The sequence below is a fragment of the Saccostrea cucullata genome, unplaced genomic scaffold (genome assembly GCF_032062105.1).
Source record: "Saccostrea cucullata isolate Sc308-1 unplaced genomic scaffold, CSIRO_AGI_Scuc_v1 ctg18999, whole genome shotgun sequence".
Taxonomy (NCBI): Eukaryota; Metazoa; Mollusca; class Bivalvia; order Ostreida; family Ostreidae; genus Saccostrea; species Saccostrea cuccullata.
In genome coordinates this window covers 1-10235 of record NW_026921827.1, presented here as the reverse complement: position 1 = coordinate 10235, position 10235 = coordinate 1, and the positions used below count along the sequence as shown (strand labels likewise).

The following is a 10235-nucleotide window of genomic DNA, read 5'->3' as shown; positions in this document are numbered from 1 at the left end:
ATGAGGATTCCCAGGTAAATCATAGGAGCTAAGCGTCTCTGGACCTCAATGTGATTCAGTTCCTCAAGTGAAAGTTCGTTTCCAAGATTTGTTGTTTCCATGTATGGTAACATCGTAGTGAAATGTATATCATAATCCTTTGATACGACCATCAAGTTGTATTGTATTTAGTTGAAATTCCGTTTTTGTTCATATTAAAATTTGTTAGTCGACCAAGTGTTATTTGCGGAAAATACAGCAGTCCAGAACTATTCCTTCTGCCTTGAAATAGAAGGGACTTGGTAGTTTTCAGTAAGTACTAAATATACCCGTTTTTTATCAATCACTTCGAAAAACGGATATATTCAAAGAATAAAAAAGTACCACCGATAACCATGTACATGTATTAGCAAAGAAAAAGCGTTTTCACTTTTACAGAATATGTATATAAGGGTGTGATAGGATGGCTACGGAAGCGTATCAGTGCCACTTGCACACTTTACTTTTTTTTAATTTCGACACTTTAATCTGTAAATTTTACACTTTAATCTGTAAAATTTACACTTTAAACTGTAAATTTTACACTTTATTCTGTAAAATTTACACTTTAATCTGTAAATTTTACATTTTAATCTGTAAATTTTACACTTTAATCTGTAAATTTTACACATTAATCTGTAAAATTTACACATTAATCTGTAAATTTTACACTTTAATCTGTAAAATTTACACATTAATCTGTAAATTTTACACTTTAATCTGTAAATTTTACACTTTAATCGGTAAAATTTACACATTAATCTGTAAATTTTACACTTTAATCTGTAAATTTTACACTTTAATCTGTAAAATTTACACTTTAATCTGTAAATTTTACACTTTAATCTGTAATTTTACACTTTAATCTGTAAATTTTACACTTTAATCTGTAAATTTTACACTTTAATCTATAAAATTTACACTTTATTTGTTTATTCACATAGTCAATTTAGCATCTTAACACATCCTCAGTAACACACTTTTAAGCCAACAGACCATGTTTCGTGCATGATAAAATTTAATTCTGATGTTTTATATTAAAGTAAAACTTTTCTTTGAATATAAAGTGAAGAGCATATCAAACATACATGCACATATTCCCGATCACAGGTGCTTGAGGACCACTCCCCCCCCCCCCCCCCCCCAATATAGATTCCAGGGCCTGTTAGATTTTTTCACATAAATAATATATGGATGACACAATTGTGATATAATCTATAAATCCTATCAATTCAGAAAATTTGCTTAAACTAACATTTTATTGGCTTAGAAATGTGTTACTGAGGATGTGTGAAGATGCTAAATTGACTATGTGAATAAACAAATAAAGTGTAAATTTTACAGATTAATGTGTAAAATTTACACTTTAAAGTGTATAATTTACAGATTAAAGTGTAAATTTTACAGATTAATGTGTAAAATTTACACTTTAAAGTGCAAAATTTACAGATAAAAGTGTAAAATTTACAGATTAAAGTGTAAATTTTACAGATTAATGTGTAAAATTTACAGATTAAAGTGTAAATTTTACAGATTAATCTGTATAATTTACAGATTAAAGTATAAATTTTACAGATTAAAGTGTAAAATTTACAGATTAATGTGTAAATTTTACAGATTAAAGTGTAAAATTTTACAGATTAAAGTGTAAAATTTACACTTTAAAGTGTAAAATTTACAGATTAAAGTGTCGAAATTGAAAAAAAGTAAAGTGTGCAAGTGGCACTAATACGCTTCCGTAGATGACACAATGGATTAACCTCAGGCAAATATGATTCGTTGAAAGGTAATGTTTAATCTGTATCAAATTTCAATTTCCTCAACTGAAGGAATGCTTACAAAGTAAAACTATTTTTTGATGTATAACAGGACACTATTTATTGTTTGTGCATGGTACAACTGTATGTTTTTTAAAGTTATTTTTTCTTGCCTTTCAAGTTTCCTTTTTGTAATTTTATGATCAAAACGTTCTTAATGCTACACAATAGATTCGATCTTTTCAAATACGGAAAAATACAATGACAACATAAGTAATGTTTACGTACTTTACATAAAATACATTTTTAAAAATACTAGTGGTCTATATATTAACTGTGTATATACATGTACACTAAATGTTTTTATACATTAAGCAGTTTGGGTTACTTTACAAGTGGGGACAGATCTAGCCTTTCCCACTCGGTGCTGTTTTGTTGTGACAGTTCCATATTTTTTCATTTCATCAGTAATTATTCACAACATACTAACTTTATTTTGTGAAATTTCATAAATAGATATTGTTGCATGTACAGACCATCATAAGTGATATAAAATAGCATACAATTAATCAAGCAAACAACGGAAAGTTAGCTAACAACCCGTTCCGACCTGCAGGACAACCTGACACCCATTAGATTCAATGGGTTCTTTGTCTTCATTTATAAAGTCTCACACATCTTGGTCATCTGGGATGGTAAAGTAACTCTCGAGATGATCAACGAGAAATTCAACAAAAGAATAGTAGTACTTCTTTAGAGCATTAACTTAAAGTCAAACACCACGAAAGAGGCCATTCCAAAACGAATTCCCCAAGGTCTGGTCTCATGACTTTACTCTGACGAAAGTACAATTCTTTCAGATAGACATCTGTATACAATATATTCATCAACATATTAATCGAACACTTATAGTGTCTCTGTCAATTTAGTTTTATTTGAGATAGTGAGATCAATAATAATAATACAAATAGGACTAAAAATGAGTAAACATAATAGGGGCAGAAAAATGTTCCTAAATTTTCGATCGACACAGCAAGTCAGAATCCCCTTTTTATTTTTCTATGTATCACTTTTTATATTTCTTGCATACACTACTGAGAACAATTCTCCTGAACCGTTTATCAAGAAAACCGTAAATGAAAGGGTTCACAATGTTGTTAATGAAAATGGACCTCGTAACTATAGGTAACACTGCTGAGGCTACTGGTCCGGGTTTGACGATAAACCCGCCCTTAACGGCCGTCCACACAGTGATTACTAGGTGTGGAAGATAGCTTAAAATGAAAGCCAGGCAAATAGCAAAGGCAATTCTGGTGATTTTTTTCTTGGAATTATCTTCTGGTGTAGTTTCACTTCGCTTTCTTGAGCTTTTCCTTTCAGTTTCTTTTGAGGGCTTCGGTTCCTCTCTAGGAGATATTTTATTGTTGACATTCACAAGAACAATCCCTTCTTGTTCGTTACTGTGATGATCTTTAGTAGACGACGTTTTTCTCGAGGAAATAGACAACGATTTAGAGGATTTGAAGGTGTTCCGAAACCTTATATGCTTGAAGATCTTTCTACCAATGAGAATATAAATCACAGTCAAAAATACGATCGCAAAAACAAAGATAAGGAAAAGAATACCGTTGTGAACAACTGGGTAAATTGTCTTTCTATATTTGTCGTCAGTTGAACAATCGTAACCAGTGACATTATAAGGAAGCTCAACGCGCCTTGTTCCAAGCAAAAATAATATAGGCCATGAGAACAAAATAGAGAGAAACACTGCTAAAGCACAAACAATCTTCGCCATAAACACAGTCAGCTGTGTTTTGAGTGTCTTACATACTCTTCTGTATCTGTCCACAGACAATCCAATCATTACGAAGATAGATGTCAAAGCAACGAAGGTATTGTTGAGCGGAAAAACTTACATGCTCCAACTGCGTAAAATGTGTACTGAAAGTTCATTTCGATAATCTCGAACGGCATACAAACCGCGGACCCCACCAAGTCTATGATGGCCAAAGCCACAATGAAGGTTCTATGGGTACTGCTGCCAAATTTGAACAAATAGACGAACAACACTGTAAGGTTTCCTGGAACACCAAGCAGCATGAGGATTCCCAGGTAAATCATAGGAGCCAACCGTCTGTGAACCTCAATTTGGTTCAGTTCCTCGAGGGTCAGAACAACCTCAAATGTATTCAATTCCACAGATGATTTTGTTGTTGAATTCCCATCGTGAGGTGTAGAGGTGTTCGTTAAATTTTCATAGTCCTGAGTTGAATTTTCAAATATGTTTTCCATGATGCTTCTTTATCGATATAACTGAGAACAATCCTTAGACAGTTTTAAATCATGTTATGATGACCATGTCATAAATTTTGGCTGTAGATAATGTTCATTTATGTTTTCAAGTGGGATTTCCGAATAATTTTTACTGCGTACTTGTTAACAACACTTGAAAATGAATACTTTAAAATGATGGAACATAGTATCAGCGAATGAAACCTGTTGAGCATTAGCAACTACTTGACTTGAAAGTACCACTTAATATTTAAGTACTTGCGGGATAGAAAGATGACACAACTAAATCTTAATAAGGTGTGGAATTAAAAGGGATAGCGCCTTGACAATTAATGTTTTTGGCTCATTTTTAAATTTATGGAGAACAAATATTCGTTACTTTGTTTACATACTTAAAATCCACAGAATATTTATTGCATGATATTTTAGGTTTTGGTTAATATTTATGACTAAAGAACGTAAAAATGCGACGTATTTCACTGTAGAACTCATTCAATACATACGTATGGCATTTCATAAATTCTATGGTTATTAAAAAATGACATTGTTAGCACACATGACCTATAAAGTGGTCTTTTTGGCTGACTTATTTCAAACCATTTGTAAGGCCTTTGTTTTTATACTGAATTGTCTACGGAATATTCCGTTTCCTGATCAATACAGGTGTGTGACCCGTCAACAGGGAAACTTATCCTCAGGCACCTGATATCACCTAAAGAATTTCTAAGGATCCGTGTTTTATTCCCTCTTCACACAATTGGATTGTTTATAATTTTTTTAAAAATCGACCACCGTCTATCTTCACCTTTTACACACAAGTTTATGAAATACATGCATATATATGGAGAGAGAGAGACCACAGTATTCAAGCTCATAAGTCCAATCAGACAATTTAAATGAGGAGCAGAACAAACACGAACCTCTAAAACATCAGAGGTTGGATCAGGTATCATGGAGGATAAAGCATCCCCTAACAACCGGTCACACCAACTGTGCGCTCCTTGTTATGATGGGAAAACGAAAAAAACCCGTAGACGATTTAGTGTATAAATAATGGTCCAACAATTGGTATGAAAACGTCAGTCAGCATTCGACTTGATGATAAACTTGATACTACAATAGAAGTAAGGAGTCGATCCTCACGTCGCGGATTCGAATCCAATTGAGGGACGTGGAGACCGGTCCTTCGGATGAATCGTATTAAACCGAGACCCCATGTCGCAGTAGGTGGCAACACGAAAAAGGATACCTCACTGCTCAATGGCCGTTAGTGCTGAGTATGGGACAAAATTTGCAGCTGTCCATCGGCAAGTGGAAAAAAAACCTTTGAGTTTAAAACCCCCTTTTGTAACAAACCTTGAAACCCCATCAGGCACCGTAGAATTTGGCCACAAAAGTTTTTATTCCCTACAGAAATTGAGATTGTTAAAGGAGAAAAGAGTTTGCATGGATTGTTTTTGTATCACTCTTTATCTATCATCCTTAACCCCTTCACTTCCGTATCGGTCAAATTGACCGGTGGCGCGTTAAAACACGACTTCGCAAAAATAAGATTTCCGTATCTATTTTATGGTAGCATGAAGGTATATCTAAACTATATATCATCTTTTTGGAAATTTTCTCTATGTTAAAATATTTAAAAGATTTTCTTAATTTTCGGTATTTATACGTTGTGAAGACAAACGTGACTTTTTGAAAATAGCGTAATTTTCCAAAGCAATTGCCGATTTTCCAGACGATTGACATTTTTTTCCTGATTAACTTTATAAGGAAAGTATAGTATATTTTTAAAGCATATTTTCTCTGCTTTTAAAATATGTAAAAATTATTGTTGTTACCTTAAAGTATATTTTAAAAACATGAATTTTCTTGCACTTATGTGTTTTTTCTCGATTTTATTCGTAATGTTTTAACAGAGCTCAGTTTTAAGTTTATTTCTGTGTTGAAATAGGGAAAAACAAATTAAAGCTAGTAAAAGTAGAGAAAATTTCCTTTCCAACCAGCCCTTACAGGGCTTATTACGCTCAGTATTTTCTTAATTACGATAATTTGAATTTGTGACCTTCGCATAGTTTTTATGGAAAAATCGGTCAATATTTACATGTAACGTCAAGGTCGATATTGTTGCGTCTTACTCGAAACAACAAATTCCTTTATAAGACGTTTTTGACCATTTAGAATATATTTTTTACTGAAATAAATGCATAATACAAAAAAAAAAAAAAAATAGATTTCAAAAAACAAATATATATACTATCGTTCTGCCTTTTGTGAAGTGAAATGTTAATTTATTCATCTACAATAACATGTAATGATGTATATTTCATGTAATGATTATACAATGTTGATAAAAATTGTAGATTCCCTAAACGTTGATCTTTACTTTAAAAAAATCAGATATTAATATTGTTGTATCTTGTTATACTGTATACTTAATTTGCAATTTAATTAAATCTATATTGGCACGAAATTTAACAATACAAAAACTCGCATTTATAAATAAATACGACTCATCATCACTGTATGAGATACGAATTGAAATAGCCACGTGTTTCCGCTGTGGTGTAAACATGATGGTGATCCGAAATCTGAGCGTCAATTTTTATGATTATTTCACGAGGAAGATCATCACATCAATGAATCAAATAATACGGACATGCATTTGGTATTAGCAGGTGAGAATACGTGTATATTAACTGAATAGTTTAAGTTTAAAACGCATTAGTTCACGTTCAAAAGAAAATACTAGATCTTCATGTTTCAGTGTGCGTATTTCGTATTGTTCAGCCAATTTTGTGTTGCTTTCGAACTTTGATGTTTTTGACAATCACTCGTAAGTTCAAAGTAAGATCAAAGTTGCCATAATAATGGGTAGTTGTTTTCAGTATGTGTGTACCACACCCATTCTCAATATAAGGGCTCAAATAATGTCGCCTCGTTTTCATTTAGAAGAAATACCACTGATGTAATTTTTAAATCAACATTATAAATAGTCATATAACAATGAATAAGAATTCATATAATTATCGATCTGAAAGGGTATTTAAGGAGTTCCAAATTCAAATATAGTAGCCTATTTGAAATGTACGTTACTGTCGCCGAGGCAAATATTATGCTGAATCCCCTCTCTGTAATATATAGTTTTGATTCTCAAATAAAAATTTTCTGATAAGTTAAACCTTGTATCATATATATTTCTTTTCATAACAATAAATACATTTTCTTTGTGATAATAAATAATTTTTATTGTGCAATGTCCCTGTCGCTTAATTCTATTTCAACCACATTACAAGCAAACACAAAGATTATACACCTGATAGTTTTGTTCTCCTTTATTTATTGATGGGCTGAATTTGAAATTTCAAAGGATTAATTACTCCTATTTAGATAATGTAACATGAAATTGAACAATTTGAGCAACTTTTTAAAATATGTTTACGAAATGAAAGACATTTTCAATCGTAGAGATAAGAAAGAAATGTAGGTTACCTATATTCTTCCATTAAGAATATATATTAAGTAGAAAATATGAGACGATTCTGAATAAGCAACCCCTTGTATCCTGTAAACTGGCAAAGACGTTTTGCTTTACACAATTAAAAATTATTTTTTACATGAAAAGTGATCATTAGAAATGTACGTGACTGAAATGTACGTTACCATGAAATTCGAATTAAGTGAATCTCGCACGAATTTTCATGTATTCTCATACTTTCACACACTCGAATGTGTACACAAAGGAAAGTTTCAAAGGTTGGAGGTCGGCTAAATCCCAAAATTAATTAAAAGAAACGTTTCTGCTGAGGAAAAAAATATATTAAGGTCAATTATATGTAATATAATTTTGATACCTGGTATATATTTCTGAATACGAAACCTGTATGATGCATTTCTTATGATATGCAAGTTCAAATAGTATCAGTATATTGCGTGTCTAATGTACGCTTGTGGAAGAGAATTGATTTTTATATATGAAATGTACGTTACGTATGGTAACGTACATTTTGCGTATTTCTAACTGACATTTTTTTTTCAATTTAGTCAATGAATTGCGTTTACACGAGCGAAACAAAATCATCGTTACAATCCATTTGACAACTGACCACATAAATCCATCTTAATGCACCACCAATCCTCGTAAATGTGGTAAACTGTTACCACATGCTAGAAAATTTATTTCTAAGTGTCTTAAATTCATCTTTAGCAACCCTTTTGTAGTTTGTTTACTTTTAATATGCGACTTTTCGTCAATAATAATTTATTTGTTGTTGATAATTTAAAACAAGGTATGCATAGGCTTATAATTGGTAAAAAAAAAAAACAAAACAAAACAAAAAAGAAACAAAACAAATAAACCCAACATGACGGTCACTTACATTTCAACTACTGAAAGGTACACAATACTCAGATTTGTTTGAATCATTGCATTTTGGGTTATATTTTTCCAGATCGTATGTCTGTGTTTTGACAAACGATGTTGCAACATACTAAATGAAATTGTTAACAAGACTGTCGATGGATATATTTGGAATAGATTTACGTTAAGTTTCAAGGGCCAAACCCAAGCATTTGTTAGATCATAGCAAAATACGTCTGACTCTTATTTTTTTTTGTCTGTACCCTTGCACACAGGTAGAAGTAACTAGGCTACGACCGGTGTCAATTTCAGCGAAACAGCACAAAAGAATGGTAATGAACTTGTGGAAGGGACTCCCCAATATTATGTGAAATGAACGTTACCGAAGTGACTTGACATTCATGTAGTTGATGACAAATAACCATGTTTGTTACATTATGATTTCTTATATTACTGCGTTAAAACGCTTCATTGAAATGATGTTTATGTCAATAATTGCTTTTTTTCAATATTTTCTTATTACTAATTTACATATTATTACAAGCTTGAAATGTACGTTACCTATTAATATTCTGAGGCAATCGTGTCTTTATAGTGGTGATTGTGACATATAACACAATGTGATTACATAGAGAATCTTTCTTGGAATAAACTGAAACAAAACGATGAATTTTTAGATGAATTTTAAGCTTTTTATTAAACAGAAATGTATCTTGAAATGTACGTTACATTTACGTAGTTTTCTAAATCGGCATGGATATATGTTAAAAAAGACAGTAACTGCAAAATAGAATTTTACTACATGTACATGTTAAGTTCCAGTATCTATAGAAAATGACAAGAGTCCAAACTGATCGCTCTAAACAAATCAGAGAGAAGAATTTAAAGCATATATTTAAAAAAAATGTTTTTATACATCTGGATCAAAAAGTAACCTTTGTTTTTTGAAAGAGGAAAAATCAAATGCACGTTCGTATGCCGAGAAAATATGTTGCTGACAGAGTTGGTAGGAAGTGCTGGTGGTAAGATGAGATATTCCAATTGTGATTTTAAAGACTACATTTTATTTGGACATCTTGGACATTGAAGGTAACATTCAAGCTACATTTCTCAATAAAATCACCCTCTACTTTACGGTCTTAGATTGTCCATGTATTAAAATTTGATGAAAAAAATCTTGAAACAAAATCTTCAGATACTTTCTTCAAAGGTAATTGATAGAAAAATTGTTATCTTGAACTTCAGTTTTTAAAAAATAGAGAGGCATTTGTGCCCTTATTGAGAATGGGTAACAAGTGTGTACATGTACCACTTTCACATTAAATTTTGGGGGTTTGGGCCCTTCAACAATACTTTCATCTGTGAATACCCACTTGCTAAGCCCACCGAACTACAAAATTTTATTTCATAACCTTCATGAGATACTTAGTGTTCTCTCCGCTTACTCCCCTAGGTGACGCTATGAATACCATATAAAAACTCCCTATAAAATTTTCTCATTCTTATTTGGGTGTGAGTGACACTTACCTGGAAATTTTTGGGCCACTACACTCGTGGTGCCCTGTTTATTTGTTTTTTTCGTTTTTCCCTCGACCTTGGTTTTATGAGGAAACTTCGGATGTATTAGCATCCAACAGTTCCATGTCCTTCTAGACTGGTGAGAGAGCAGCTAGGCGTTCTAGGTCGAGTTCGCCGGCGAATTCGGAACACGTTTCTGACATGGGCGCCATTTTTATAAAGGTGAAACCCCTATAGTGGGCACACCAAAACTAAACTCCGAAAAATAGAGCGAAGAAAAGGAACCTTGTTTG

General features: G+C 32.2%; 1 pseudogene; it reads right to left on the bottom strand.

Moving 5' to 3' along the window:
* Positions 1-2823: 2823 nt before the first annotated feature.
* On the bottom strand, positions 2824-4396 carry LOC134260783 (cholecystokinin receptor type A-like; annotated as a pseudogene).
* Between the last annotated feature and the right edge of the window lie 5839 nt (positions 4397-10235).